Genomic DNA, 25,614 nt, shown 5'->3' with positions numbered 1-25,614 from the left:
ACCGCCACCGAAGTCTGCGGATAAAGAAATAAATTTGAAAATTCTCCACTGGAAAAGACCAGAGCAAAAGGTGGCCCCCAAAATAGCAGCTGGTCTTTACGGAATGCCAATGCAGCTGATAAACCTGCTCGAACCAGAAAGCACGGCAACATTTATCAGGGCACTATAGATAAAGTGATGCCAGCCAAGCAAATGGCGGCTGGAAAATTTTTATGTTAGATGTCGATGAATAGGCATTCATACTCGCACTAACGAAATTACGACAATGCTGGAGACGTTATTCCATATCGTCTACAAAGCGCCTTTGCGCCTGCTCTGTCGCGTGTTTGCTTCGAATATATGCGCACGGCCATGTTACTCGCACGCGCCGCCATCGCGGCCTATTGAGCATCCAAGTCAGCGATGTTATGTTTTCCAAGTCAAGGCACGCACATCGAGATATCCGCCTATTTTGGGGCTCTGTTGGCTTTTTTTACCCTTTCAAGAAAGGCGGACCATCTGATTTCATGCAGGAATTCTAGCTCCTAAGTGTATACAGTCGCGTGAAAAACGATAAAAGCAAGAGGTAGTACGATAAGACGCGTCATCGTACACCTGGTGCGTTCTTCTCGCCGCGAGTCCGCGGCAGTTCGATTAGGACGCACGCACCGAAGGCTGCCGCGCCGTTGCGCGCAAGTTGCGCCCCGGGCTGCAAGGCGTTTTCTTTCGCTCCTTCCGAAGTGTTGTCCGGCGCAGGGAGTCGTCGAGCGCAGACGCGTGGGGGCAGCTGTTGGGTTCTCTCCTTCCGCGTGACGAGGAAGCCCGGTCACGCCGCGTGCGCTCATCGTCGCGCATGATTGAAGAGGCGAGCGCATCGTCGTCGTCGACGGCGCAACCGCGAGGCAATTTCAGGCCTTCTCGTCTGCCGCCCTTGTCGACATGGGAAGCTGCAGAGACGCACCGATACCTGAGTAGCGCCAGTGCACGCAGCTGGCCCAGGCCGGATTGCGCGCGAGGAACTGGTTTTCGGACCCTTTCGCCGATTGCACGTGCCAGTCACAACGCTTGACCCCCGCTGACGTGGGCTCGACCCGGCGCCGGTTTACGGTCACTGACAGCCTCCCATTTATTTCCACGCCGACACGTCCCCAAGGCCGGCTGTAGCTTAGCAACGAGACGACAGTCAGCTCTGATGTCTGATCCGCGTTTTTATTTAGTTACACTAGTCCGCATCGGTACCTGCTTTGCGAAGAATCGATAGAGGGCAAGGCACAGAAAATGACTGTCCGTTTTGGCAACGTGCCCAGGCGTGCGAAAGAAGGTAATTTGACCGAGTCGGTACGACGACATATTGACACTAGCGCAAGACCCAAATTTGGACGGAAAGTAAAATGCGAACGCAAGCGTTGGCTCGCAGTCTAGACTTTCTTTTTTTTTTTTCGGAAACGAGCGTAATGTCCTAGACGGTGTCGTAGACAGTATGAAAATTCTTGGCAAATCGGTCACTCATTTGCGTCTAAAGTTTGCTCGAATGTCCCATTTTCTGTTCTCTCTCTCTCTCTCTCTCTCTCTCTCTCTATATATATATATATATATATATATATATATATATATATATATATATATATATATATATATATATATATATATATATATATATATATATATATATATATATATATATATATATATATATATATATATATATATATATATATATATATATGTGTGTGTGTGTGTGTGTGTGTGTGCGTGTGTGGGTGTGTGTGTGTGAGAGAGAGAGAGAGAGAGAGAGAGAGAGAGAGAGAGAGAAGTAAGGGTAGCAAGTCAAGAAAGACAAAGAAAGCAAAAGGGAAAATGTGGTAGGTCATTTCATTCTTCTTGAAACAGATATATTTTTTTTTTAAAGATAGTGGAGAGAAACATGCCCACCGGGTGGGATCCGAACCCACGACCTCCAGAATACGCGTCTGGTGCGATGACCACTACGCTACCGGCGGGGCTGTTTTCCCCTCCACTTTCTCGGGTATTTATGTTGAGGTAATTATTCCCTGTGCTTGAAGGTGGTAGCCAGTGCCACTCCGACTACTCTTGTTGAAGGGGACCTTCTTTTTAACCCTAGGGCCGTGACTCGAGCGTCTACGGCATGTCGGGAGCGTTCGACCAGCGTTGAACTTTCTTAAGCTATTTATATTCTAAATTATTCGAACAGTTCTGACAGTAGAACTCGGTTCATCTGGGATATTTGTACGCAAACACGCTTGTACGCAAACATCCCTGTAAAAACATCCTTGATAAAGACAGTTCCACTGTCGAAACTGTTGGAGTTGAAATGAGTTAATCACAAAGTTTTATATATTTTTCACCTACAAGTTATTCTTATTACAAGTTCCGCCTGGCTAATTGCACAACTCCGTCCTTATCGAACATACAGGGTGGTCAAAGTTGATACATTTCTTTTTTTAAATTAGGCGCTTAGATCTACGTGAAAAACACCTCTACAGTAAGGCTATGCGCCCAGGGGGACACATAATGAGGTGACAATTATTTGTCTGTGGCCTAATTAACTAAAATTAAATAATTAACTTCTTAGCGGCTGCAGTAAGTAGGCATGTTTGTATATTGAAAAGTTAGACGCAATCGTGTTTCTACAGAGTACCAGTTGGCAAAATTCTTCTAGCGTATCTGTACTCCGAGATATCGAACTGCGAAGTTTAATTGCCGTTCGCATGATTACGCATGCAAGACAGTGAGGACGTGCGCGAAGCTCCTCCTTTTCGTGGCGTGCCTGCTGTGTACGGTGTTTAGTTTGAAAACGGCGTGGAGGCATAGGAAGGAGTTATAACTGCCCTCTCTCACTCTCGGCTGGCGAAATCAAGGAACAACACTGGTTCCGAGTACATCAGTTTGCGTTTATGCAAGTCAAGACTGTAAGAGTGCCCGTTATCATTTCCAGGGGCTGCAGTGCCCTCTCTTGACTACTTTCGGTGTCAACGCCAGACTGATACTGAAACCAGTCAAGAAAGGGCGCCGCAGCTCTTTTGGCGAATCACTGCTCCGGACTTGACAGATTTCACGTTGAATAGAACTGCTTGAAGTGTTTTGTGTTCCAATCCCTCGCATCTCCTTCTGAGGCGTACTTCCGTGGGCTATTACGTTTCACAGCTGCCGCTGAGGTCGGCGCTGCGGAGCTCGTCGCAGCGGAGAAAGCACCGACACAGCAGAAACGAGTCTTGTGGTGCTACTGTGTCCTCTAATTACCATCGTCACGATTTTATTCCCTGTGCGTCGTATTCTTCTTCTCCCTGTTAATATGACTGGGGGGCTTGGGCAGTCGGTGCTGTTAACCCAAAACATATACGCTATGGGCGTAAACGTGCTTTCATACTTTCGTACTTTCCATGCTCACATTACTCGTGTTGGCCTCCACTGGTGCGATATTATACCATCTCATTCAGCCTCATTTTCTCTGGCGTCGTTTTTTATGTCTTGTTTTCTTTTTATTCGGCCTTGTAAGAGCTATAAGTAGGGTAATAGCGTAAACGTGCCCCGCTTCTTCTGGTGAGCATGTTCAAATTACTCCTCTAATGTTCAGTGCATGTACGTAATACATGTTTTTTGTCAGGCCACAAGGCACTCACTACGTCCACCTTTAGTTAGCTAGAGCTCAGGAGTCGGCCGCGGGTTCGAATCTCAGATCCGAATTCGGCCAACTTAATTCCTTTACTGATTGTCTTTTCACGCCATCGGCCATTTTTGGGACCATTGCTCAGCCATGCCGGTGCCGGGTGTCGGATTTTCACTTATTGAAGAGTATAAAATTATTTCGCATTAAAAAGAGTCTAACCCTATATATAGTATAGCAAGGAAGCATTTAGAAAGCACGTGATGAGCTATGAAAGGGTCAGGTTCATTGATAAATATCGTGCTCGAAACTGATAGAATTGAAACAAAATACTGCGCACCATCGCTCAAAAACACAATGAAAGCACATCCGAACGTCGGTCAACGAAAGCCGATGTGGTTTACGATTCCCCGGTTTTTCGTGTGTCGTTTTTAAGGTATTTACTCCGAGCTGCCACCCAAAACTGGGCAGCTGGCACCTCAATATACGAACGGTGTATCTCCAACGTTATACTACCACGTTTTCTCATCTTGAAACTCTGGACCTACGTTACCCTATTATTTTCTTTTGCACCTCTCTGTTTTCTGTTCCCCTGTCCCTCAAAATGGGGCGAGAAAGCTCTGCATTTTTGAGCATCCGTTAGTCGTCGGAGCTGAGAGCCATAAAGTAAAAATTACGGTCTTTACGCGCATTATTGGAACTTTCGAATATCTGCATTAGTGTTTTAAACGTTAAGTGGCGCATTATAGTTCTCTCGTGCTCTAATAGCGACGCGCAATGTGACTGAGCATAAATAATTAGGAGCCATTGAACTCTCTGAAGCCGGAGGACAAGTGAAGCTGTATAAAATACACACCACACACTAGTTAGAGAATGTGCAGGTATTTACGTTTTTCCCTTCATTTTGTAATGGCAGTGACTGTGGCTTTATGATTATTCTATGAAACTTGGACGCACTAGTTTTATCCTTGGAAACAAACAAGGTGCTGTCCCTGTCGCTCCCGTAGAAGCCCATGTATGGGCTAGCAGACAGGAATTCTGTACTGTTTACAATGTCGGTGTTAACATAATAATTAGGACAAGTAAATCAAACTCTACATACGATGGAGTCGTCTTAGCGGCCAAACGTCATATCATTTTTGCTGCGACAGCTTCGCCAAAACAAGAGTTACAGCCGTTTTCTCTAAACATACTCCTCCCGTAGTTGCCCACGAATTGACAGCCGGCGGGAATTGCTTGACATTCACAACGTCACTGTGAACTAACTGTGGCAAGTAATGAAATTCAGAGTAATGATGTAGTAATGATAGCGTCGTCTTAGCGACCAATTGTCATGTAATCGTACTCGGGGAAGTTTTGATAATACAGAAGTTAGTCCGTTTTCGTCAGAGCATCACCGATTAAGTTGGCTTTGCGGCAAGACGTTTTTGCCGCCCAGATTTGACGGGCACTAAAAATACACGGAACTCTAGCCATGAACAGCTTCGCTGTATAAAACGCGAGAAATGCATAACCAGGCTTGCGGTAACGAACCTCCACGGAGTCGTGACACAGGAAAACTGCGAGCAGTAGACGGCGACGTGGGCGATTGGCGGACAGAAATGGCCCGCTAAAGGTACCGGAATCGCCCCGTTGAGGCAATATCGAAGCCACATCGAACATCGTCTGTTCTTTTCTGCGGAAAAATCTGTCTATAAGCGATATAGATAATGAGAGAAAGAGGGTAGGATGTCCACACCGCGGTGGGAAGCGCGAAGCTTGTGTTATAAGGACGAAAACGCAAGGGGCATGGTGAAACGAGGGAACACGCGAGCAGAATTCCGTAACACTGCATGAAGATTTAGTAAACGGGTAAACAGGTGGTGACGGCAGCTGTCGCTGGACTCGCAATGTTCTTGGCAACGTTTGTCAACCATTTATAGAGCATTGGTATTTGTGTGTTTAAATATGTCCATTTTCTGTTGGACTTTCGTTCCATCGGCAGCTACAATTCGGCACGCTTTTTATTACCACTGGTACAGATTCTTTCCATCCTCTTTTCAACGAAAGTTGTGGCCCCATTTGATGCGTTGGCATCGCTTATGAGGGATGGATTATTCATGAATTTAGTAGACGGCAGGGTGGTCTCTATGCCCTAGGGGTGGATGCTGAGAATATCTCTTCGAAAAAATAAAGATAACACCGTCACTACGTCTTAGTATACGCTACAACAAATCCTCATCCACCAGCAAAAAAAAAAAGTGGCCCTGCATCTATACTGTATACTGTATTCATAACAAACGACCAATTCTGCTTTCTTCCGAACACACCTGAACACGCGATCGCCCTTGCTAATAAGACCAAGATTTCATTAAGAAACGTTTTCGTCATGCAATACAGGAATGTAGTATAAAGAGTGCCCTACAGGAGTTCTTATAAGGTATGCCGAAGTTCTTAAGAGGTATGCCGTCCTTTGCAGCCCGTGCGTATGTTTACTTTCTATGTCCCAGCTGTTTTGTACGCTTAAAACGTTCCGAAGTGGGAAAAACAACTTTTCCGAGTTCCTCTTCTATAGACACCAACATCAACAAACATCATGCAACAGTCGTCACTGGTACACGTCATGGCGGTGCTTTGGGCACCTTTTAAAACGCGAAGCATTTCTTCGCGTTCATCTTGCGATGTCTTGGTATCATTGCCTGGTGCATTGAGTAGCGCTACCAATAAACTGTTCCTGTTCTCATGCCGGAATAGGTTCTAACATTACAAACGGATTGAGCCTAGTCATTAGGCTCTGAGTAATTTTACCTACACAGATGAAAGGTCAGGTCTTTTTTTTTTTTTTGCCTTCTGCTAGCAGCCCTAAAACCGCGTATTCCCTCTTTCACCACCAATGCTTCACTGTGAAAGAAAGAATCACTCATAACGATTAGCGATACCGACACACAGAGTGAAAGATGACTTTATATGATGCTCGAAATGGGTTTTGAAAGGAAAACGTCTTGAAAGATCTTCGTACCTTAGCCGCTAGCCAGGATTTCTTGTATCCTTGCGGCTGCTTCAGCAATCCGGAACGCTGGCAGCATTTTTTTGTTGCTGCTCGAATGAGCTACTAAATAAATTTTCAATCAAATAAATATAGCACAATTAAACTCGGTAAAAATTCCGCAGGTTTGCTTCGCCGCAATTGCACACAAATCAACCATTTCGGCTTCCAACAGAGCGAATTTGACAAATAACGAGGCCTTCGCTGCAGTGTACCTTAAATATGGCTTATTCAAAGGTGGCTGAGGGCGCTGCAACGCCCATTCCCAAATTTTCAACCTCGGGGCTAACGAACGCTTTCTTGAATTAATGGCTACTGATAATTATGTATCTGTCTCAAGCTGTACATCAACATTACGGGTCTTCGACGTCTCCAAAATGGCTGACCGTTGATGGGAGAGCAGTGTCCCCGAATAAAAACAAAAATGAGCAAAACAAACGGAATACCCATGGCATTCTGTAATTTCTTACTGTTACAATTGATTCTTCCTTTACGCTTTTTTTCTTGCGCCTTTTCTTCTTTCTCAGCTTTCTTTTTCTTTTTTTTTTGTCCTTTCACATTTCCCGCTTCCCTTTTAGGGAGGTCCCCCCCAACTCCGAAAGGAAAGCCTGTGTACGCCACTGACCTTAATCGGCGTCCAACGGGCACATATGGCGAACAAAAGAAGCCCTCATACCATTTGGCTTGATGTTTTGATCGGGGTGGTTACATAATGCAGCGAAAAATGTGCTTGTATCGCGTAATGTCACAACAAGGATCCCATTTTCTTGTTAAATGGTCTGCTGGGCTTCCTTACTGGCTTACTTCACCTTTTTAATGGCGAATCTTGGTCATTAGTGTGCGCTGCGGTGAATAAGACCCACGTGTGTGCTTAAAGGCGTACCCGAACAAAGAACTTGTACACTCCCGTGGTTCAGCTTCACAACAATGCACTCAAGTGACTAATTCATTTGACCAACAAAACAAATTCGGCAAATGGCGGGAACGTGCACGCCATTTGACTCAAAAATGTGGTCTGCGCTGTAGCACTGCGCAATCAAGCTTGCATTGCGTGATGTGACAACAAATATCGAACTTTTGAGTCAAATCGTATGCCCGACATCGTCGTTTGCCGAAGCAAACTACAATGTTCGCCGCATGTATTAGACAATCGAGTGCATTGTATGGAAGCTGAATCACGGGATTTTCCTAGAGTGTAGTCGAGGTTACCTATGGATGTAACTGTCGTCCATTTGAGCCGTTAAAGAAGTTGAAAGCGGTATTTACTGCGTTCGTTGTGCTTGTGGAAACTTAATATCTGTTAACTGCGGCCTCTCTTTTTCTTTTTCTGACTCCACAAGGTGCATGCAAATGTAGATTTTCCGTGTTTTTTTTTTTCGGGAATATTGGAACAAAGTCATTGTTCGGGCAATATCCGCTGCGCAGTAAAAAACAATCGTTATAAGCACGGCCGTAATAAGGATAACACTATGCCTTAACCGAATCACGCCAGAAACTGCCTATAATCAACTCGCGAATACTGTCTAAAGGAAGGCGCCCGAGATTAGTGGTATGTAGAACGACATTTGTTTTCTGTTTGTTTATTTGTTTGTTCGTTCGTTTGTTTATTTATTTATTTATTTATTTATTTATTTATTTATTTATTTATTTATTTATTTATTTATTTATTTATTTATTTCCTTTTTTCTTTCTTTCTTTCTTTTTTTCTGTCTTCCTTCCTTTCTTTCTGCTTTTCTTTCTTTAGGTTTCAGGATCGTTACTGCATTAAAATTGTTCAAATTTTGTGGAGAAGCCGAAACTTTGTATATTATAACGTTAACAAAAATTTGTTTCTGCAGTCCAATAATGAATTTATAGTGGCACTGTGCTCAGGAAAGCCTGCTTGGCATATACGGTAAGAGCCAAATTTGATTTATACTTTGCGAACTTGAAATTCTAGCTACGACGGCTTCACATCGACAGCTGCGATGCTTATTTGCCACAACCATACACGATCAGGTCGGACGTTGCGCTACAATATTCGCGTTTTTGAAAAACGTTGAAGCAGTGAATGAGTGAGACGACCGGGGCCGTTGGTGTGTTTGCAAGCGTATAAACGAAGGATTACCTAGGGTAAAGCGACCTAAAGAAGGTCACTTTGCCTACGGTGCTCCAAATGGTGCGGGTCATTTGTTCAGATTCTGCATCCATCAGCAGGGGGCCCCAGCGTGCGCCACCCGGAGAGAACTGCATCGGTGATAGGAGCACGGTCCACTCTTTGCGCCGTATCTCGTGTTCCAATACCAAACCGTCTGCCAATAGCTACTTTTGGCATGCCGCACGTTTAAGAAGGGCGCCAATTTTCTCTTCTTCCAGGGCTGCCCACGCAGCTTGTGAAAAATAAGATAAAACGAGACGATGCCATCAGCGGGCACAACTCAGCGGGAAGTAATCGGCCTCGAGAACTCGCCTGGCACGTGCGGCCTCTTTTCTGGTTCTCTATAGCCGTTTCTTGGAGGCTTCGTGGATCCGAGGGGCGCACTTGTTGTGGTGACGCGAGGACGCGAAGGGGCGATGTATTTTAAAGAAAAAAGCGTCTCCAAGAAGGCCACCTTGTGGCCGCACTTTCTCGATATAAATGTAAATCGGCCCGTGAGCTGTCCGCTGCACACTCCGGTCGTCCACGCGCTTTAGTGCGGCTGAAGAATTCCTTGCGGCTTTGCTTTGCTCTGATTTCCACATGGGAGACCGCTATTTCGCGTGGGTATCAGTGAACTCTTCGTGCCACGCTCTTTATTTGAAGGGAACAAGAATGTTCGCATACTGATACCTGGTGTATACAGGAAGGACTAGCGCCACCCCTCTGGAGAACTCCTTGTACTTACTGTTCGCGTTCAAATTTGTCTTCGAGCAGCAGCATTGTACCACCCACCGCTTGTCGACATAGCTGATGGCCGTGGAGCATTGTACCACCCACCGCTTGTCGACATAGCTGATGGCCGTGGGTATCAGCGGGCCGATCGCATAATATTCTAGTTCATCATGGCTCAGAGCTAGCTGCTTGTAAAACGACGTGCACTAAAAATGCATGTAAATAGGGTAATCTCCACTTGTCACGACCGCTTGTTACTATAACCAATTCGTTTCGGAATCTGCGTTTATCTTATCGCTAGCCCCCACTCATACTTGAAATTTTCCTAATCTCGGTTCTTTGCGGCCTAAGGAAAACTCAACTAAATGTTGACAGCCCTCATGTCGCCACTTTTCACCGTTTGATGATGCAAGCAGAATATATGCCCAGGTAGCACAGCCTAGGAAAAAAGCTAGTTTATATACTCAGAGGCTTCTACAGTCTGTTTATTGGTCATTTATAGCATTTGCTCAATATTGTGGAAGATTTTGTATGTCAGGTAGGTAAGGCTGCATCGTCACTGAGGTCACTTACTAAAAGCACACCTAAAGCTAGCTACTCCATCTATTCCGCGGGGCACTTCACCGAGCCGCGTAAACCTCACGTCATCACTCCATGTTAGGATAAGAGTAAACTCTGCTGAAAATAACTGAGTGTAGTTTGTCCAGGGGTGCACATCGTCAGAACCAAACGGGAGTAAAGCACGAAACGAAAAAAAAAATCAGATATACACTTAAGACTTCTTATGTGTGGTGTAGAATGCAGCCTTATGGTTTATTTTATACTATGAGTACGTCTATGCGAGGCGGTTATGAGCACCTGGCTGCAACTGTCATCGCCACTGGTGCATTGCCATCAGTGGCCATGTGCGAATAGTGCGTGGGTATGTTGACGCGTCGCAAAAAGGGGTATGTGTGCATATATATGTATGCATGTATGTATGTATGTATGCATGCATGCACCTTGCCCTTATATCCTAGAATGTATACACTCATTCAAAATAAAATTTCCTTGAGTCGGATTACTCACAATGCATAAAGAAGACTAATCACAGCGATCAAAGCGATAAAAATATGTCAATGACGGCACCGAGCACAACATTTCACTCGAAAATGGTGCTATGCGTTGTGACACCGCGAAATGCCAACATGGCGATTTGCACTGCGCGATGTTACAGCGCAGATCACATTTCTGAATCTAATAACTCCAGCCTTTTTATCTGCCAAATTTCTGCCCCACGATGCCGCCATTGGTCTTTCAGTTGCAATGGGAGGAAGCAGATCCACGAACCTTTTGTAGGGCATGCTACACTACGCTGCCTCGGGCAGTCTTCGCGGGGCGACCAGTTTTGCCCTTGAGCGCTAGAGGTCAAATCAAACCCCTTCCTCAAGCGCCTGGCGCGAGCAGCGGCCCGATAACGGAGATAGGCGGCAGGGGAGAGATAGGCGAGGAGGGAAAGGAGACGAGGCCACGTGCGGCGCAGAACAATGTGCGATAGAGGAAGACGAACATCCAGCTGTGGGCCCTTGTACAGCGGCGAGGCTTAAACAACGCCGTGAGGCGAAAAAGAGGGAAAACACTACTGTTGCGTACAGCATCGCTACCTTCAAGTCTTACGCATTACTGTGAGCTTCCTTCATTTTTTGTTGTGAAGAAAGTCGCCGCCACCGCCTCTGGGGTGCTTACCACCAGGGAGCTTTTCCGATCATGTTGATATTTATGTATTTTTGATTATGTTTAGAAGCTACACAATTTCGAATTTAGCGTGCCGGCCTACACAAACGTTTAGCAAAAGTACTCTTTTGTTCTGACCGTTAACTTTAATATTAGAGGGTCATTAGACGCTGAAGGGCTTGAAAGACAGATAATTAGCATTTCTTATTATATGCGCCATCCTGTCGGAAACTGTAACTTTGCAAAAAGAAATATACAGTGGGGAAAAAAAGCATAAATATTGACACTACTAAATTATTTCCAGTTCATCAGCTAATGTAACGTTGACGAAGGCGTTCCCGTACCGATCTTCGTCGCCTCAGTCATGTAGTGGTAGCGAGGTCGATGAGCGGCGAGCAGGGGAGTTGCCTTAGTGTTGACGACAAAGAGCTCACACCAAAACTTAACTGCTTTGCTGCATGACGAGAGATGAACATCGACGATGCAGGAACAGCATGGCAGTCGACGGACAGAGCGACGCTCCCAGTCCAGCCCCTGATGCCGGCTCACTCAAGTCGCCGAAAGGGCAGAAAAAGGGCAGAATTTGTACAGAGAAGTGCCAACGGACAAACAGCCTTTACATCGCTTTCCGCACGACACGAAAAAAAGTATAAACACAAAAGAACATCCTCCCCCCGGTCTCGTGATAGCCGGTGCACGTTGGATCTGAGAGGGGGGGAGAGATCTCAGCAGGTGGAGTCTGTTCGCAGAATCAAGCGTGCACACGACGCCGCCAGAACCAGCTGGTTTCGGATTTTGCAACTGACGCGGGCGTGGATCATCGCCAGCGAAAATCCGCGTGGCAGGCACGCTCCGGCTTGTCATTTGTTTGGCGAGGACGGGCTTTGCCGCAACACACAAAAAACACCGCACTGTACCAAACTTTTAGCATGCGCGCACAGAGTAGCGGCGCGCTGAATCGTAGCACTGTATTAGCAGTACTTGTATGACTTGCGGTTTCCATTTTGGAAGGGACTATCAGACACTTTTAGTTTTGCAAAAAGAAATGTAGGTGTGCATTGTGGTGAATAACTTTGCCGCCGGAGAGGACTGTTTTCACATTGTTTCTTTAAAAATATATCGCTCAAATCTTATTTTGTGGGTATTTGGCTGATCATTTCGTGGATGTGCATAGAGCATTTACATGTGCATGTCTATTGGTCATGGGATAAACGTCCCTTCTACACAAATGGACGACTAACACAAAACAAAATAGGTCATTTTCACTGAACCAACTTGGGAGGTTGTGGAGGATCACGAACAGTGTCCGAGGTCATTTTGTGGTATAGGTGGCGAGCGCAGTAGCCGAGAACATTACAGGTCAGTTCATAAGTACAGTCGTGGACAAATTAACTGCGAAGACAAAACTATGAACCAGACCACGCAAATTGAAAAATTCTGTACGAGGAAGTCCAATAATGGCGCGCTATTGGTATTTTGGATAGCCACATTTCCCAACTTTGTTACTGTAATTAAGTCACGCGTCAGTTTGACCTGCACGGAAAGAAATCGCACTATTTGTGTGTTCTGGTTCAAATTTTCGTGATCGTGTTTCATTTGTTCATGACTGTACATGCATGATTTGTACTAGTACAGCCGGCCGTTGAATAAAACGCTGTCGAGGGACCTTCTACAATATGTTGCAAACGTTGCTCCCGCAAGTAAAATCTATCAGTTTAACGTAATCGTTAGTGGCACAACATATTAAAAAAGCCGCATTAAGGAATGACTAAATCAACGTGTAGCCTGTTAGATAATCGGCAGCGGCGACAGGATATAAATACAATTTAATGCAAAAAACGCTTTCAAAAGACGGATTAATCCGCGAGTCTAAACAGTGCATAATGGGTTCTATCAATGGCATTAACTAGATAATATGAACGATTTTAGGCTTTTATAAGATGACCGCTGAATACAATGGTGATTTGATGGTTGGGAGAATTAATTTCACAAGGTTATGCCTGCAGAGAGCAGTCTGCTTCCCATGGTTTTTTTTTTTTTTTTTTTTGTAACAAATTGTTTTGTTCTGAAAACCTGTGGTATCAGTGTGAAGTACGTTAAAGCAAAGCTATTAATGATAATTTCTCGATTACTTGTGTGGAAAATAATTAATTCGTTTTATTTGCCAGCATTATTTGAATCGTAATTTGTTGAGACGCCCGTGGATCCCAGGTGCCTGTGTGGTGTAAAATTGTGCTGCGTACGCAAAGTTACAAGGTGCCACGTACCAGTTAATGTGAATGTAAAAAAATTGCATAGTAAAGCTGCTAAAAATAAAGCAGAATATAGTGGCGTATGTAGAGGACAATATCTTTTTCGTTAATGTTTCTATGTGCGTGCTGAATTTAAACTGTTTATGAACACTGATGGCAAGAAGCCTGGCTGTATCGATTCGTTTTGAAGAAATGATGTTTTGAACCAAGAAATGATGTTTTGAAGAGTGGTATTCTCAATGAGCAGAGATCGGTCCTTGCAGAACAGCTTGATTAGTAACTACAGCCCATATTACTGCGCAAGCTGAACAAACGTATACATGTAAACGCATGCGTGTCACAAACCAAACCTCGTCGCTTTCCCACTTCGTTTCACTGCGTTCTCTTGCAACCTGACGCTAAAGGGTGCAGTGGAGGATGCAGGATTCTATTCTTTTTTTTTTTTGGGGGGGGGGGGGGGGGGGGGGGATTCTCCGCTAGGGGGCCGAACACAGTAGATGCGCTTCGCAGGGGCTCCGCAAATAGCTCTTTCGTAGTGGAATATTTCGGCGTCAACCTCATTCATTTCTTTAGTGGTGCGTCGCTGATGTACTTCGCTGCCCATCTGACCGCCTTTTAGAGCTCTTGGACCATTTCCTTGGACTCTAGCACGTCGGAAATTGGCACTGTTCAGCAGCTAGGCTAACCCTAACGTCGAACAACACCCCGCCGCCGCTGACGGTAACGTCGGCGCAGCGGCCCCCTCGCTACAATCCTGCCACGCGGCACTAGTTCCAACAGCGACGCCTAAGGCCCAGGCCTCAACGTTGGAAATATGGAACCCGTCGTGGTTCAAGGTGAGGACATTTCTTCTAACATGGTCACCCCCGAGTGGGGATGGCTAGAATGCTACCGCCAACGTGGCGCTCGCACTCTAAAGCAACATCAGAACGCTCAAACCAGCTCCTCAGCAATCAAGCAAGATAAGCCCCCGGGAGAGCCTCGCAAGCCAATCCGACCACCTCAGTTACCGAGAGAATACCTCAAGATATTCATCCGCCCTCGTAATGGCCTTGATGTTGCAAAGGCCAGCATGGCCGAACTCCGGAACGCCATCCTTCGAGCTGCTGCTCTCGAAACTAACGAAACCAGAGAAGACATAATACGCACAAATCCAGAAAATAATAAAAATAAAGTAATGTTGAAAATAATGTGAGCACGCAATGCAATGTGAGCAGATCAATGTGAACAGAGCAATACAATGCTATTGCTACTCTCTCCGTCCGTGACCGAGAATACCCGACCACCTCTTATGCGGCCAGCCCCGAAGGTTCATCCAAAGGATTCATTCACGGAATTCTTGACTACGATTCCCCCGAAGACATCACAGCAAGCATCATGCACTCGGGCAACCCAACAGCGCTACAGGTGCGCCGCATGGGTCGCACCAACACCGTCCTCATTGTATCTGAAGGCTTTCGCGTGCCACACTACCTCAGTGGCGGTCCCAAAGGGGGGGCGAAGGGGGCGATCTCTCCCCCCCCCCCCCCCCCCCCCCCCCCCAAAGAGGTCCTCAGCTTCTTATATTTAGTTTTTTAAGCATTCCACTTGCGCGAGGTTAAATCCCACTTGTGCGAGGCCGCAAACGTGTTGCGACCGTCAGAAAAGCGGGCTCTAGCCGGCCGTTGCACCGCCTAAGGGGCGCGATGCGATGCGATGGGGCTTTGAGGGGGTGGGGGAGGTAGGTGGAAAAGGGCCCGAAACTGTCTGGCGAAGGGTGCCGACACCGGGGCGCCAAAAACCACTCTGGCGCTAAGTGATTTGTGCGTTCACACGGCATACGCGCACACGCCTGCATGGTTATCACCTCCTCCGCAGAATTGGCGCAAGAAGGGAACAGTTCTTTATTCGCCCCCCCCCCCCCCCCCCCCCCCCGAAAAATCCCCCCCCCCCCTTAAAACCAATCTCTGGGACTGCTACTGCACTACCTCTACTACCGAGGAGCAGAATACCACTGCCAAATCAATCGAATAAAGACGGAAGCCTGCATATCGTGTGGGGCTCTCGGACACCGCGCCGATGTCTGTCCAAATCCTGACCCTTCTCGCTGGCAACAGTGCGGTGTCCAAGCCTTTCCAAGTGAACAACACTCATGCGAACCCACGTGCGTGGTGTGTGGAGGCCGCCACGTAATGGGTGATAAACTGTGTAAGCAACGTTTCCAGCCGCCAGTACACCGTTTACATCCGCGCACCGCATGAAAACAATGACAAGTTGGTGTCGTTTCCACTCACGCATCCCAGCAGCAGGCTCCAGGAGTCTCCGATCTTGTCATCCCTCCAAACACTTGCCACCCCTCTGAAAACGCCCCAAGCCACTCAACACGAAGCCCCGTCCACAGCACGTCTCCCGCCGAACACTTGAACGCACGAGCATAGTGCTGAAGACTCACGGGAAAAAACCGCCAACGCACTTCGGGCCGTCACTTCATATTAAGCTCGTCAGTTGTGGCCTCCCGCTCTCATCAAGCTAACGAAATAGCATAGCACAAGCAATTACTAGATATGGTCCTAGGTGAAAACGAAACCCTAAAAACTGAACTCAAATCCCTCAAGGCATCCATCAACAGCCTTACTCCTCCTTCAACCTCCACCCCGCGGGACGACGCGATGGATACCGAAATCAGAACTCAAATCCCTCAGGCCCTCGACAAATACCCTTTCTTCTTTTCCTCCTCCTCCTCCTCCTCCTCCTCCTCCTCCTCCTCCTCCTCCTCCTTGACAACCTACACCCCGCGCGACAATGCCATCGATACCAAATCTCACCCTGCCAGCGCCGCCGCCCCTTACTTCCAAGACCACACCAGAACACGTCACTAAAGAGTAGGTTGAATCACAAATGCAAGAACTCCGTGCCAATCTAGCCGCAACCGTAGCTGAACAATTAGAACCCTTTCCCCAACTGGTACCGACACTCCGCTCTCAGATAAGACTTCAACGCTCGTATGTCTGTATTTGAAGCCAACTGTTCACGACCATCCGCATTATCAAAAAAATCATCCAAACCCCACGACCGACCGACCCAAAACCTCCGCCACTCGTAATAATGGAGATACAGAACATTATTATCTGGCAATGGAATAGCTGGGGATATCGCCGCAAACGTGGCAATCTCCAGCACCACATCGACTCTAAAACCTTAGGCCCACCCCAGATGCCATTTGCCTGGAGGAGACGGGCCGCGTAGCAAAATTATCCCGGTACAAATCCTTTCCGAACAGTGACCCCCGACCTCATGAAACGACCGTCCTCATCCATCGTCACCTCCCAGTAATACAACACGAGCTCCACCTTCCCACACACATCCACCATGTTTTCATCGAGCTCATTCTTCGATCCAGTAAACGACAACCGAGTGTATTTATATTAAACATATACCTATAGCAGCCCCCGACTACAACCCCTTTTTCCACCTACTCTTTAAACAAGCGATCACTCTGGCAGGTAGACATCCCCTCAGAGTAGTAGGCGACTCCAATGCCCGCCGCCCCGTCTGGGGTTACCCAAGAGAAAATGTCAAAGGGCGCCGTCTGTGGTTAGACTGCCAATAAGAAGGTTTACTTTACTCACGGACCCCGCATACCCAACTCGCTTAGGAAACAGCGTCTGCAAGTACAACTTTTCCGACCTCACCTACACAAAAAACACTCATCCCTCTCCCATCCGGTCTAACACGCAACCCGATCTAGGCAGGAAATGGGCCTATTGAAATGGGCCTACCATCAATACGACCCAATAAAAAGAAGCAGGCCCGGATAATAGACTGGGACACATTCAGGGCACATAAAACCAGACATCAAATATCCACTGCCCCCGTTACCATCGCCAACCTCGCAATGTGGGAAGAGGCTCTACACGAACGTTTACGCAACTCTACACAAACAGTAAACATCCCTGCAGATTCCCCAGAACCTGACTCCAAGCTCGCCCACATGTGGCAAGCAAAGGCTATAGTGTCCATACACGCCTCTCTAAATAGCGGCAAAATCGAACCCTTCGAAGGAGAATAGCTTCTCTCTCAAAACTGACATTCCGCATGCGAGGCTTTCAACTTGCACTTCAATATTTTGCGGACGTGGGACATCCTCAAACACCCAATTGACCCATCTTCCACACGCACCACACAACGCCAACTCGTATCCCACATCATACATCAATTCACTGGTACTGACACCGAACTACTCAATTACATTAAGAATAAATACGCTCCTGCTTGCCCAAACCAAACTCAGACAAGTTACTGTGGGATCCCAATCCAGAGATTGACGCACCCATAACGGAGGCGGAGGTAAGCGCCGCCATCCAACACCTAAAAAAAAATCGTCCCGGGCCCCGACAAAATAACTAACAAGCTACTTCGAAACCTTGACGACCCCACCATCGCAGACCTGACTACACTTTTCAATGAATGCTGGGAGAAGGGGGACCTCCCGCCTCAATGGAAGCCAGTCAAGACCGTTCTCATCTCCAAACCGGGGAACATGCCACACGACGACCACCTCCGACTCATATCATTAACATCAGACCTCGCTGGGCAAGCTCTTAGAGCGCATCGTTCTCACCCGGCTCAACAGCCACATCGAAAAGCACCACCTGCTCCCTAACTCCATGCTGGCGTTCCGAATTCAGCTCTCTACTCCGGACGTCATGCTACAACTAAAACACCACATTCTAGATGCTCGATTCAGTTCCACACATAACACCAAGGTGATCTTGGACTTCGATTTAACGCGAGCGTTCGACTCACCCACTCGGCTATCCTGGAAGGAGTAGCCGCGGCTGGAGTGGGTGCGCAAGCATACAACTGCATTTGTAATTTCTTCACAGGTCCAGCAGCCACACTAACCCTCGGACAATTGACTACACCTCCAATCCCCCTCGGTAGAAAAGGTACCCCCCAGGGTCAGTTCTTTCCCTCTTTCTTTTTAATATGGCCCTACGAGGCCTACCTCCGCTCTTCGACGCCATCTCCGACCTACATAACAGCATCTACGCCGACGACATCACGTTGTGGGTTACTAGAGGATCTGATGGTAATATCCAAGATACCCTCCAAACCGCAACGCAAGTAGCGGAGGCGTATGCTGCCTCTCGCGGTCTATCCTGCTCCCCGACAAAATCCGAGCTTCTTCTATACAGACCTAAAAGATAAGGCAAACAACCACCCTCCCCACTCCCCCTCATCCACATCACTACCTCTAACGGCCAACCCATCCCAATAGTTGACTGCATCAAGATTCTAGGTCTCCGTATACAGCAAATGGATACAATGCAGTTACTCTCCGTGCCCTAGAAAAAGGGGTTTACCAGACTACACGACTCATTTCTCGCATAGCTACCAAACACCGAGGAGTGAAAGAAAACAACCTAATACGTCTCGTACAAACCTTCGTTAGCAGTCGCATAGCATACGCCACCCCCTTCCTAAACCTAGCGAAGCACACAAAATTGAAGCTATGATACGAAGGAGGGGGGGCTCGATAAAGATTAAAGATTCCTTATCGTGCGACTTTGTCCGCGGACGCCAAATTTTCAGGAACTACCGATAGTCAGCTCCTCTGTAAAAAACAAATAGAACGGCGCCTTTTAATAAGGTTACTTCCGTACCTATTACAGGTAATTTGGTCCTGCGCTCCTTAGACAATGGAGCAGGATGTCTTGTGCCGGCCACTGGCCATCGCCCTTGACTCTGGGAAAGCGGGAGAGCTTTGAAGAGAAGTGCGGTGAGTTGGAATTGAGACGTCGACAATGTACGATCAATACCGCTCGAGAAACCGGGACTGTTTGCCGCAAACTCATTTCATTGCGCTGCATAGTTTCCGACCGAGAACTGTGGAAGCGACCGCATCCTTATTCATTGTCAAGCCGTGCCCGTCAGGTCGGCCAGGAATAGATGTCAGCAAGGCTTTGCGTAGAACACGGGCGGTGCGAACCCACCGGTCGCTCCTCATTAGCTGGAATCAAAAAACTACCTCCCGACCGACAGTTTCGGCGAGTGGTGTAAACGGCGGCCCTGACTGGCCGACACAAACCGGCTAAATTAGGCTGAAATTAACTAAATTAGTGATGCGCGAGATCAGAAGGCCGGCTTCTCGTCAAAGCCCGCCGACTACTCCGTGGTTGGAATTTAGCGTCGCTGATGCGCAAGCTCGATTACCACGAAGCGGACGGCTGCCGCAATGACGGCTGGGATCGTGCTTCACTGGCTGAGGACGCATATGGGCGTACACTTCCCAAGGCACGGCGGAGCACGCTTAGCGGCCTCGAAGGGTCATGACACTGCTGTTGTGACGGGCGGCTGGGTAACAGGGCAGCCCGTCGCGTTATTCGACCAACGGGAAATATCTTGAGAGTTTCGAATTTCACCGTTTTTTTTTTCGGTTTTCAAGTTATAAAAGAACAGCATACGGCGAAGAACCTTTAAAGAAAACATGCAATTTAGCGGAACTTGGGTCATAACTTGGTAAAAAGTAAAACAGCCACAAAACTGAAAAAAAAAGGCATGGCACTTCGCGCAACGTCAACATCATTTCACTTCGTGTTTCTGTTTGTCTCCGTACCTTGACGCTGTTTCATTTTTTCATAACAAAATTATAACCTGCCCCAACGCATCCTTACTCTGTGGCTGCGGCACTTCAGTGGGTGTGGATTGTTCTGTTTAAATACTCTTCCTGAGGTGTTTCCCTTAATTATATTTCTCTCACTTCGCGTTCTTCAAATTCGTTCGCACCTTATGCAATCGACTTATACAATTAGTCTTATACAATTATATACAATTATACTTATACAATTATACAATCGCCTTACACAATTGGTATACAGCGCCCGTCTCATGTAGGCGGTGTTCTCAGTTACAACTTTATAGACTCTAGTCTGCGAAGTGATAAAAATGCATTGCTTCCCCTTACGGCCGTGTCACTGCATTTTACTGAATTATTTTTCTTCGCAACAACTCACTCCACTCCGCCCAGGGGCCAAATTTATTTAACTACTCGGCAATTAACCGTTTCGCTTTGACTATGTTTGCTTTGCGCTCCGAATGGCTTTCACTCTAGCATCGGTGTTATTGCACTTGCGAGTAAAATCGAAAAGGCGACTATTGTATGCAGACTTCCCGGTTAGGGCCGGCTGGCAACATAACTGAATGATGGTGGTCATCATTGGTTGCAGGGGGGGGGGGGGGGTATTTTTTTATCTGAGCCTAATTTATGGGTAGCCTTCGAGGTATCCAAGCAAACACTGTTCTCCCACCCCACTAGAAGCCACATTATGGCCTTCGGACACCCTCTATAACGTCATGTGGTGCTGTGATAAGACTCCCTCCCCCCGCTTTTTGGGCACCGGGAGAGAGCGCTGTCCAGCTCGGACCCTGAAGACCAGCTTGCTTTGGCTGGTCAAGAGTGCCCAAGAAGCCGGACGGTCTCAAGGGGTCCCGGAATGAGGGCACCCCCACAGGTGCACCCCACCCGTGCAGATGCTGGGGAGGCTGTGAAATGTCACCACGCTGCCTGTTAATTCGCGCCCAAATACGAAGAAACTAAGGCGAAGAAGAAAGAGACGCAAAAACACGACGTGGCAGTAAATAAGTATCTAATAAGTATGGCCAGGCTTTCACCCTCAAAGCATGTAAGCCTACTTAAGTGCCCTGAGAATTTTTTTTAATATAAAATCACTGTTTATTCCACAGCGCTGGAGGCACGTACTGCTTCCAAGTAGCAGTAGCAGTAGCAATGTCCTTTATTGGGAAAGGGAATTCCAGTTGGTAAAGGCAAACGGTTGGTTGGGAAAGGGAAGGCCGGAAGGGAAGAGGAGGGGGGAATGGGAATAGTGGGGATGGAGGAATAAACATTTCTTGGATATTCTTTAAGGGGCATGTAGGCAGCTTCCAATGGAATACCTAATGCTCCAGTTCAAGGTACCGAGCTGGTTGTAGACCCCGGTTCACAGTATACTCGTTCCAGACCGCTCTCGAGGAAACAAAACTAGCAGTGGCTTAGCTCGGCTATGCCAGGATGTACGCGGCGTGAGCTGAGGTTCGGCTGGTTATTCTTAGCTTTCCCGGTTGTCTAGGATTAGCTTGATTATCATGCTTACTGCTGCTTCAATGACACGCACACGGTATACGCATTATGTGACACTTGTATATTTATCAAGCGGCTCCGGCGCAGCGTCACCAATCGCCCCAGAGCTAGCTGGTTCCACAGGCGCACGCCGGTGTTGCTGCGACGCACGAGCCATCGGTTGCACACCCGGCCACCCCTCGCATGATCGTTAAGTTGACCGGGCCGCCACGTGCGGAACGAAGGTCGGCGACGACGCTGGGCGCGTGGGGTGTGTGAGAGACGCCGAGCAGCTAGCAACGTTGGGCCTCCTCGATTATCAGTCCCGGATCGTCCGCGGACTGCCGGAGACGCGATCCGGCGCTCGATTTTTTCATGTATACCTATGGGATTTCCGGTCCGAACGCCGTCCTCGCACTGCCCGCGGATCGTCCAGGACTGGTAAATCGAGGAGGCCCGTTCTGTGCGCCGTGTGACCTCACTGCTCCTCGCGCATGCACAGCACGGCTCTCCAGGAGCCACGCGAAACTGCTCAACCTTGGCCAGTGTAGCTCACGCTACAAAAGTGCCTAGCGCGGCGAGGAGTTGGGTGTCATGGTATAGGGTATTACCTGGTGAAGAATCATGGGGGAGAATCTAAGAGCGACGATCGCGCGGGGGAAAATACTGGTACCCTAAATTGGTCGACTGACAAGAGTTGTCTTTAATAATTCTGTTGGTGCAGGTTCTGTGGCTGGCGACGCTGGCATGCTGCGGTGCGGTCCGGGCGTCGCCGACGCGGCTGCACGGCTTCAAGAACGTGCGCAGCGCTCGAGGGCCCCCGGGAGGACGGACGACCAACCGGACGACCACGAGCCGGCCAGTCGTCTACCCAGCGTCCGGCGAGCTGCGGCCGCCACTTAACGCCCAGGGCATGCCCATGTGCGCCACCCGAGGACTCCGCGAAAGCGCGTACTGCGTCGAAGACGCCTCGTATCCCACGTCAGTGCTGCTGCTTCCTCGTATTCTGCTGGTCGCACGGTATTCATAGGCTATTCACAGGCGAAATCCGCAGCGGCGATCGGGAACCGTAGTCACCGGCACGCTATGCACCGGCGTGCACTCGCTCCTTCTCCCTATCGCGTGATGTGGGCCGGGCGTGCGTTGCGTGCATTAAAGTGTGCGTTTTGATATATACAGTCGAACACGGATATATCGAACTCCAAGGGGATCGTGAAAGAATCTGATATATCGATAATTCGATATATAAAATAGGCCTATCTGAAGATTATCTGACAACTCCGCACATCACTGAGAGTTTTCTGAAGTCGTGGTAAACGGTAATTTACCGCTTTGACCGTCAAAGCACGGAAAATTCGAACCGCAGCATGATGACCACCGCACTTTAATTATCATTGAAATGTCTGAGCTTCGCTTGTTTTTTCTTCTGCATCGTAGAGTTCGCCAAATTGTCTTCAAGAGTACAAACACACACAAATGAGAAAATCAACGCTGTACACTGTGCCACAACAGAGGCGAATAACGCTGACGTAACCTCGGCTGCAGTAGGCGGTTGGGAACGTTGTCAGGCACTGCATGCCGTTATCTTCAGTATCCGAACCGAACACCTCCCCCATCTGGAGGCGTGCAACGAAGTCGCTTTGCACTCGACACGCTCCGGAATAGCCGGGGCGGGTTGTGCTGCATTTGCCTTTACGTCAACGTTGATGGGTGCATCGCCCTCAAAACTACTGCGAGGAATTTCGAACGCCTTTTCAACCAACATCTTTTCCTGCACCCGACGAAGTCCCGCCTTCGTTGCTCCGAAATAAATGCATTGTACAAAACAAACACACAACGCCGCATCGGTTCCCCTGCACGAGCCACCAAACAGCTCAGTCACAGAAAAAGAGTGCCTCCGGTCAATTTCTTTTGCTCCTTTATGTCCTTTCGCCCCAACCACTATCCGCGTATCATGGAGCTGCCCCTCGTGCTAGCGTGAAAACAGCTGTTGAAGGCCATCGAAGCGACATAATGCCGCGGACGCCGCCTCTGTCTCACCAAGCCAGGCAGCGCCTGCGATGAGTCAAAATTATCATCAACTCCACCCCACCAGAGGACGCAAACTTTCAGGGGAGCCTTCAGCGCGGAATTCGATATATCGAATTTGCCCGTGATCAGGAGTTCGATACACGCGCACAACAGCCCTATACTTTTGCATGGGATTTTCAAGGGGATGTTTGCACTGTTCGATATAGACAATAATTCGATATATCCGTGTTCGATATATCCGTGTTCAACTGTATTATTATCTAGGCCTCCTGCGCTGAAGTTTTGAGGCATACAAGACCCTATGCAGTGGGCAGGGCAATAGCAGACGCTCCACTGATACTTGCAGTGAGTAGCAAATGTCCCGGGTTATCTTGTGGATTTTTTAAAGGAGTTTAGTGTGTTTAATTTAGACCAAGATGGTTAAGATGCCACTACAGTTCGCTGTCCGGGCGAAACAGAATCCGAAAGCAGCGTATTGGTTAACGCGATGGCGTTACTAGGCTCCTTGAGCGATTTTTCGTGGCCGCTAGGTTTCTGGGCGGACTTGCTCCTCAGCCCTGCTGATCCGGCTGATCAGGCGTCCAAGGAAACGGCGTCATCACTCCCAACCGGAAACTACGACGCCGGCAGCCACGAGCGAGCAGCCGCGTGGGGCTGGGATCGGGCGCAGCGGTAACTGGAGTGTCGAAAAGAGGAGGCGTGCCGATAGTCTCGCCGGCAGTTATGCTACGGCTAATGCGAACGAAAGGGTACGGGATTAGCAAGCGCCGCACCTGCACAGTGAAATTCGTTCTCCCCCTGTCAGTGCTCGCGCTAATGAGTCATCGTTTTCGTGTGTAGCGGTGTGTTGGCACGTTGCACTGATGTTTGCCGCCAGAGCAGCAGCGCCGTTCTACTACACATCATGGTGGTGTGGGGCGTAATTTTTTGTAGGAGAGTCCACTTGCTCGTCACTGCAGATCTGTTCATAAATTTCAATCTACGCAAGCGTCCCGGCCTTGCTAGAGTTATTAACAGCCACTTTTATTACGCGCCAAGGCAAGGACCCACACAAAAAGAAGGCATCTAGGGTAACGGCGTGATAAACAAAACCACTATTTTTTCGGAAACCACAAATCGCCAGTGTCAGATTTTGTATCCATCTATAGGTTGTAAATAATAAACATGAAAGGGAGACACCGGTGCACCATTTACAGGGATTTTTATTCTCAGCTTATCGTATGAAGCGACACTTCAGTGTGGGCCTCGCAAAACGTGTGCACGGCGAGTCAGGTACTGGGCGATAACTGGCCAAGAAGTTGCCACTCGTTTATTGAAGCCCGAGCGTGCACTGCAGGCAGATTTAAGAAGAAAAGTGGCGCGCTCTCAGCGGCCTCCTTAGAGTACATGGTGCCTATAAAACCGTTGCTGTTAGTCTCGCTCTCTCAGCTAATATTCAGCGCTTCGAGGGCATGGATGGCGAATGGTCGTTCGAGGTGTTCTCCGATGGTCTGGTATTTGAAATGAGGAGTAAACGGTTACTCTCTGACTGCAGGGGAGTTGATTGGTGTCTGTGGCACAGCCCGATCGCTGTTTCCCCGACAGCTGCTCAGGGTCGTCGCACCGCTACCAACGCAAGAGCTCTTGTTGGCATACCTAAAAGACACAAGTCTTGATAAGACCTTGTAGATAGTTAATCATATGTGTTCTTCTTCATTGTTATAATCATCATCGTCACCGCAGTCATCTGGTGTAGTAAGCCAGGCACCTTAGCTCGGCTAACGTCGTCAGCTTCAAAAAAAAAAAAAACATCTCTCTCTCTCTCTCTCTCTCTCTCTCTCTCTCTCTCTCTCTCTCTCTCTCTCTCTCTCTCTCTCTCTCTCTCTCTCTCTCTCTCTCTCTCATCTCTCCTCTCTCTCTCTCTCTCTCTCTCTCTCTCTCTCTCTCTCTCTCTCTCTCTCTCTCTCTCTCTCTCTCTCTCTCTCTCTCTCTCTCTCTCTCTCTCTCTCTCTCTCTCTCTCTCTTGAGCAGCCGGCTAAATTTGGCCCCACCCCTCAGCAT

General features: G+C 48.0%; 1 non-coding gene and 1 pseudogene across 2 annotated transcripts in view; one reads left to right on the top strand and one right to left on the bottom strand.

Moving 5' to 3' along the window:
• LOC144146562 (uncharacterized) overlaps positions 1-25,614 on the top strand; it is a 93,216-nt pseudogene that overhangs the window by 63,079 nt on the left and 4,523 nt on the right. Inside the window, exon 2 of the transcript XR_013317685.1 lies at positions 22,268-22,524. The product of XR_013317685.1 is annotated as an uncharacterized LOC144146562 (transcript). The remainder of the gene's footprint in view (positions 1-22,267; positions 22,525-25,614) is intronic.
• Trnat-cgu (transfer RNA threonine (anticodon CGU)) lies at positions 1,907-1,979 on the bottom strand. The gene has a single exon. It is a non-coding gene; the product is annotated as a tRNA-Thr (tRNA).

Source organism: Haemaphysalis longicornis, unplaced genomic scaffold, assembly GCF_048455015.1.
Source record: "Haemaphysalis longicornis isolate Haplotype H1 unplaced genomic scaffold, Haemaphysalis longicornis Haplotype H1 scaffold_1, whole genome shotgun sequence".
Classification (NCBI taxonomy): Eukaryota; Metazoa; Arthropoda; class Arachnida; order Ixodida; family Ixodidae; genus Haemaphysalis; species Haemaphysalis longicornis.
Note: the sequence above shows the minus strand (reverse complement) of the source record. Positions and strands in the feature narration are given on the sequence as shown.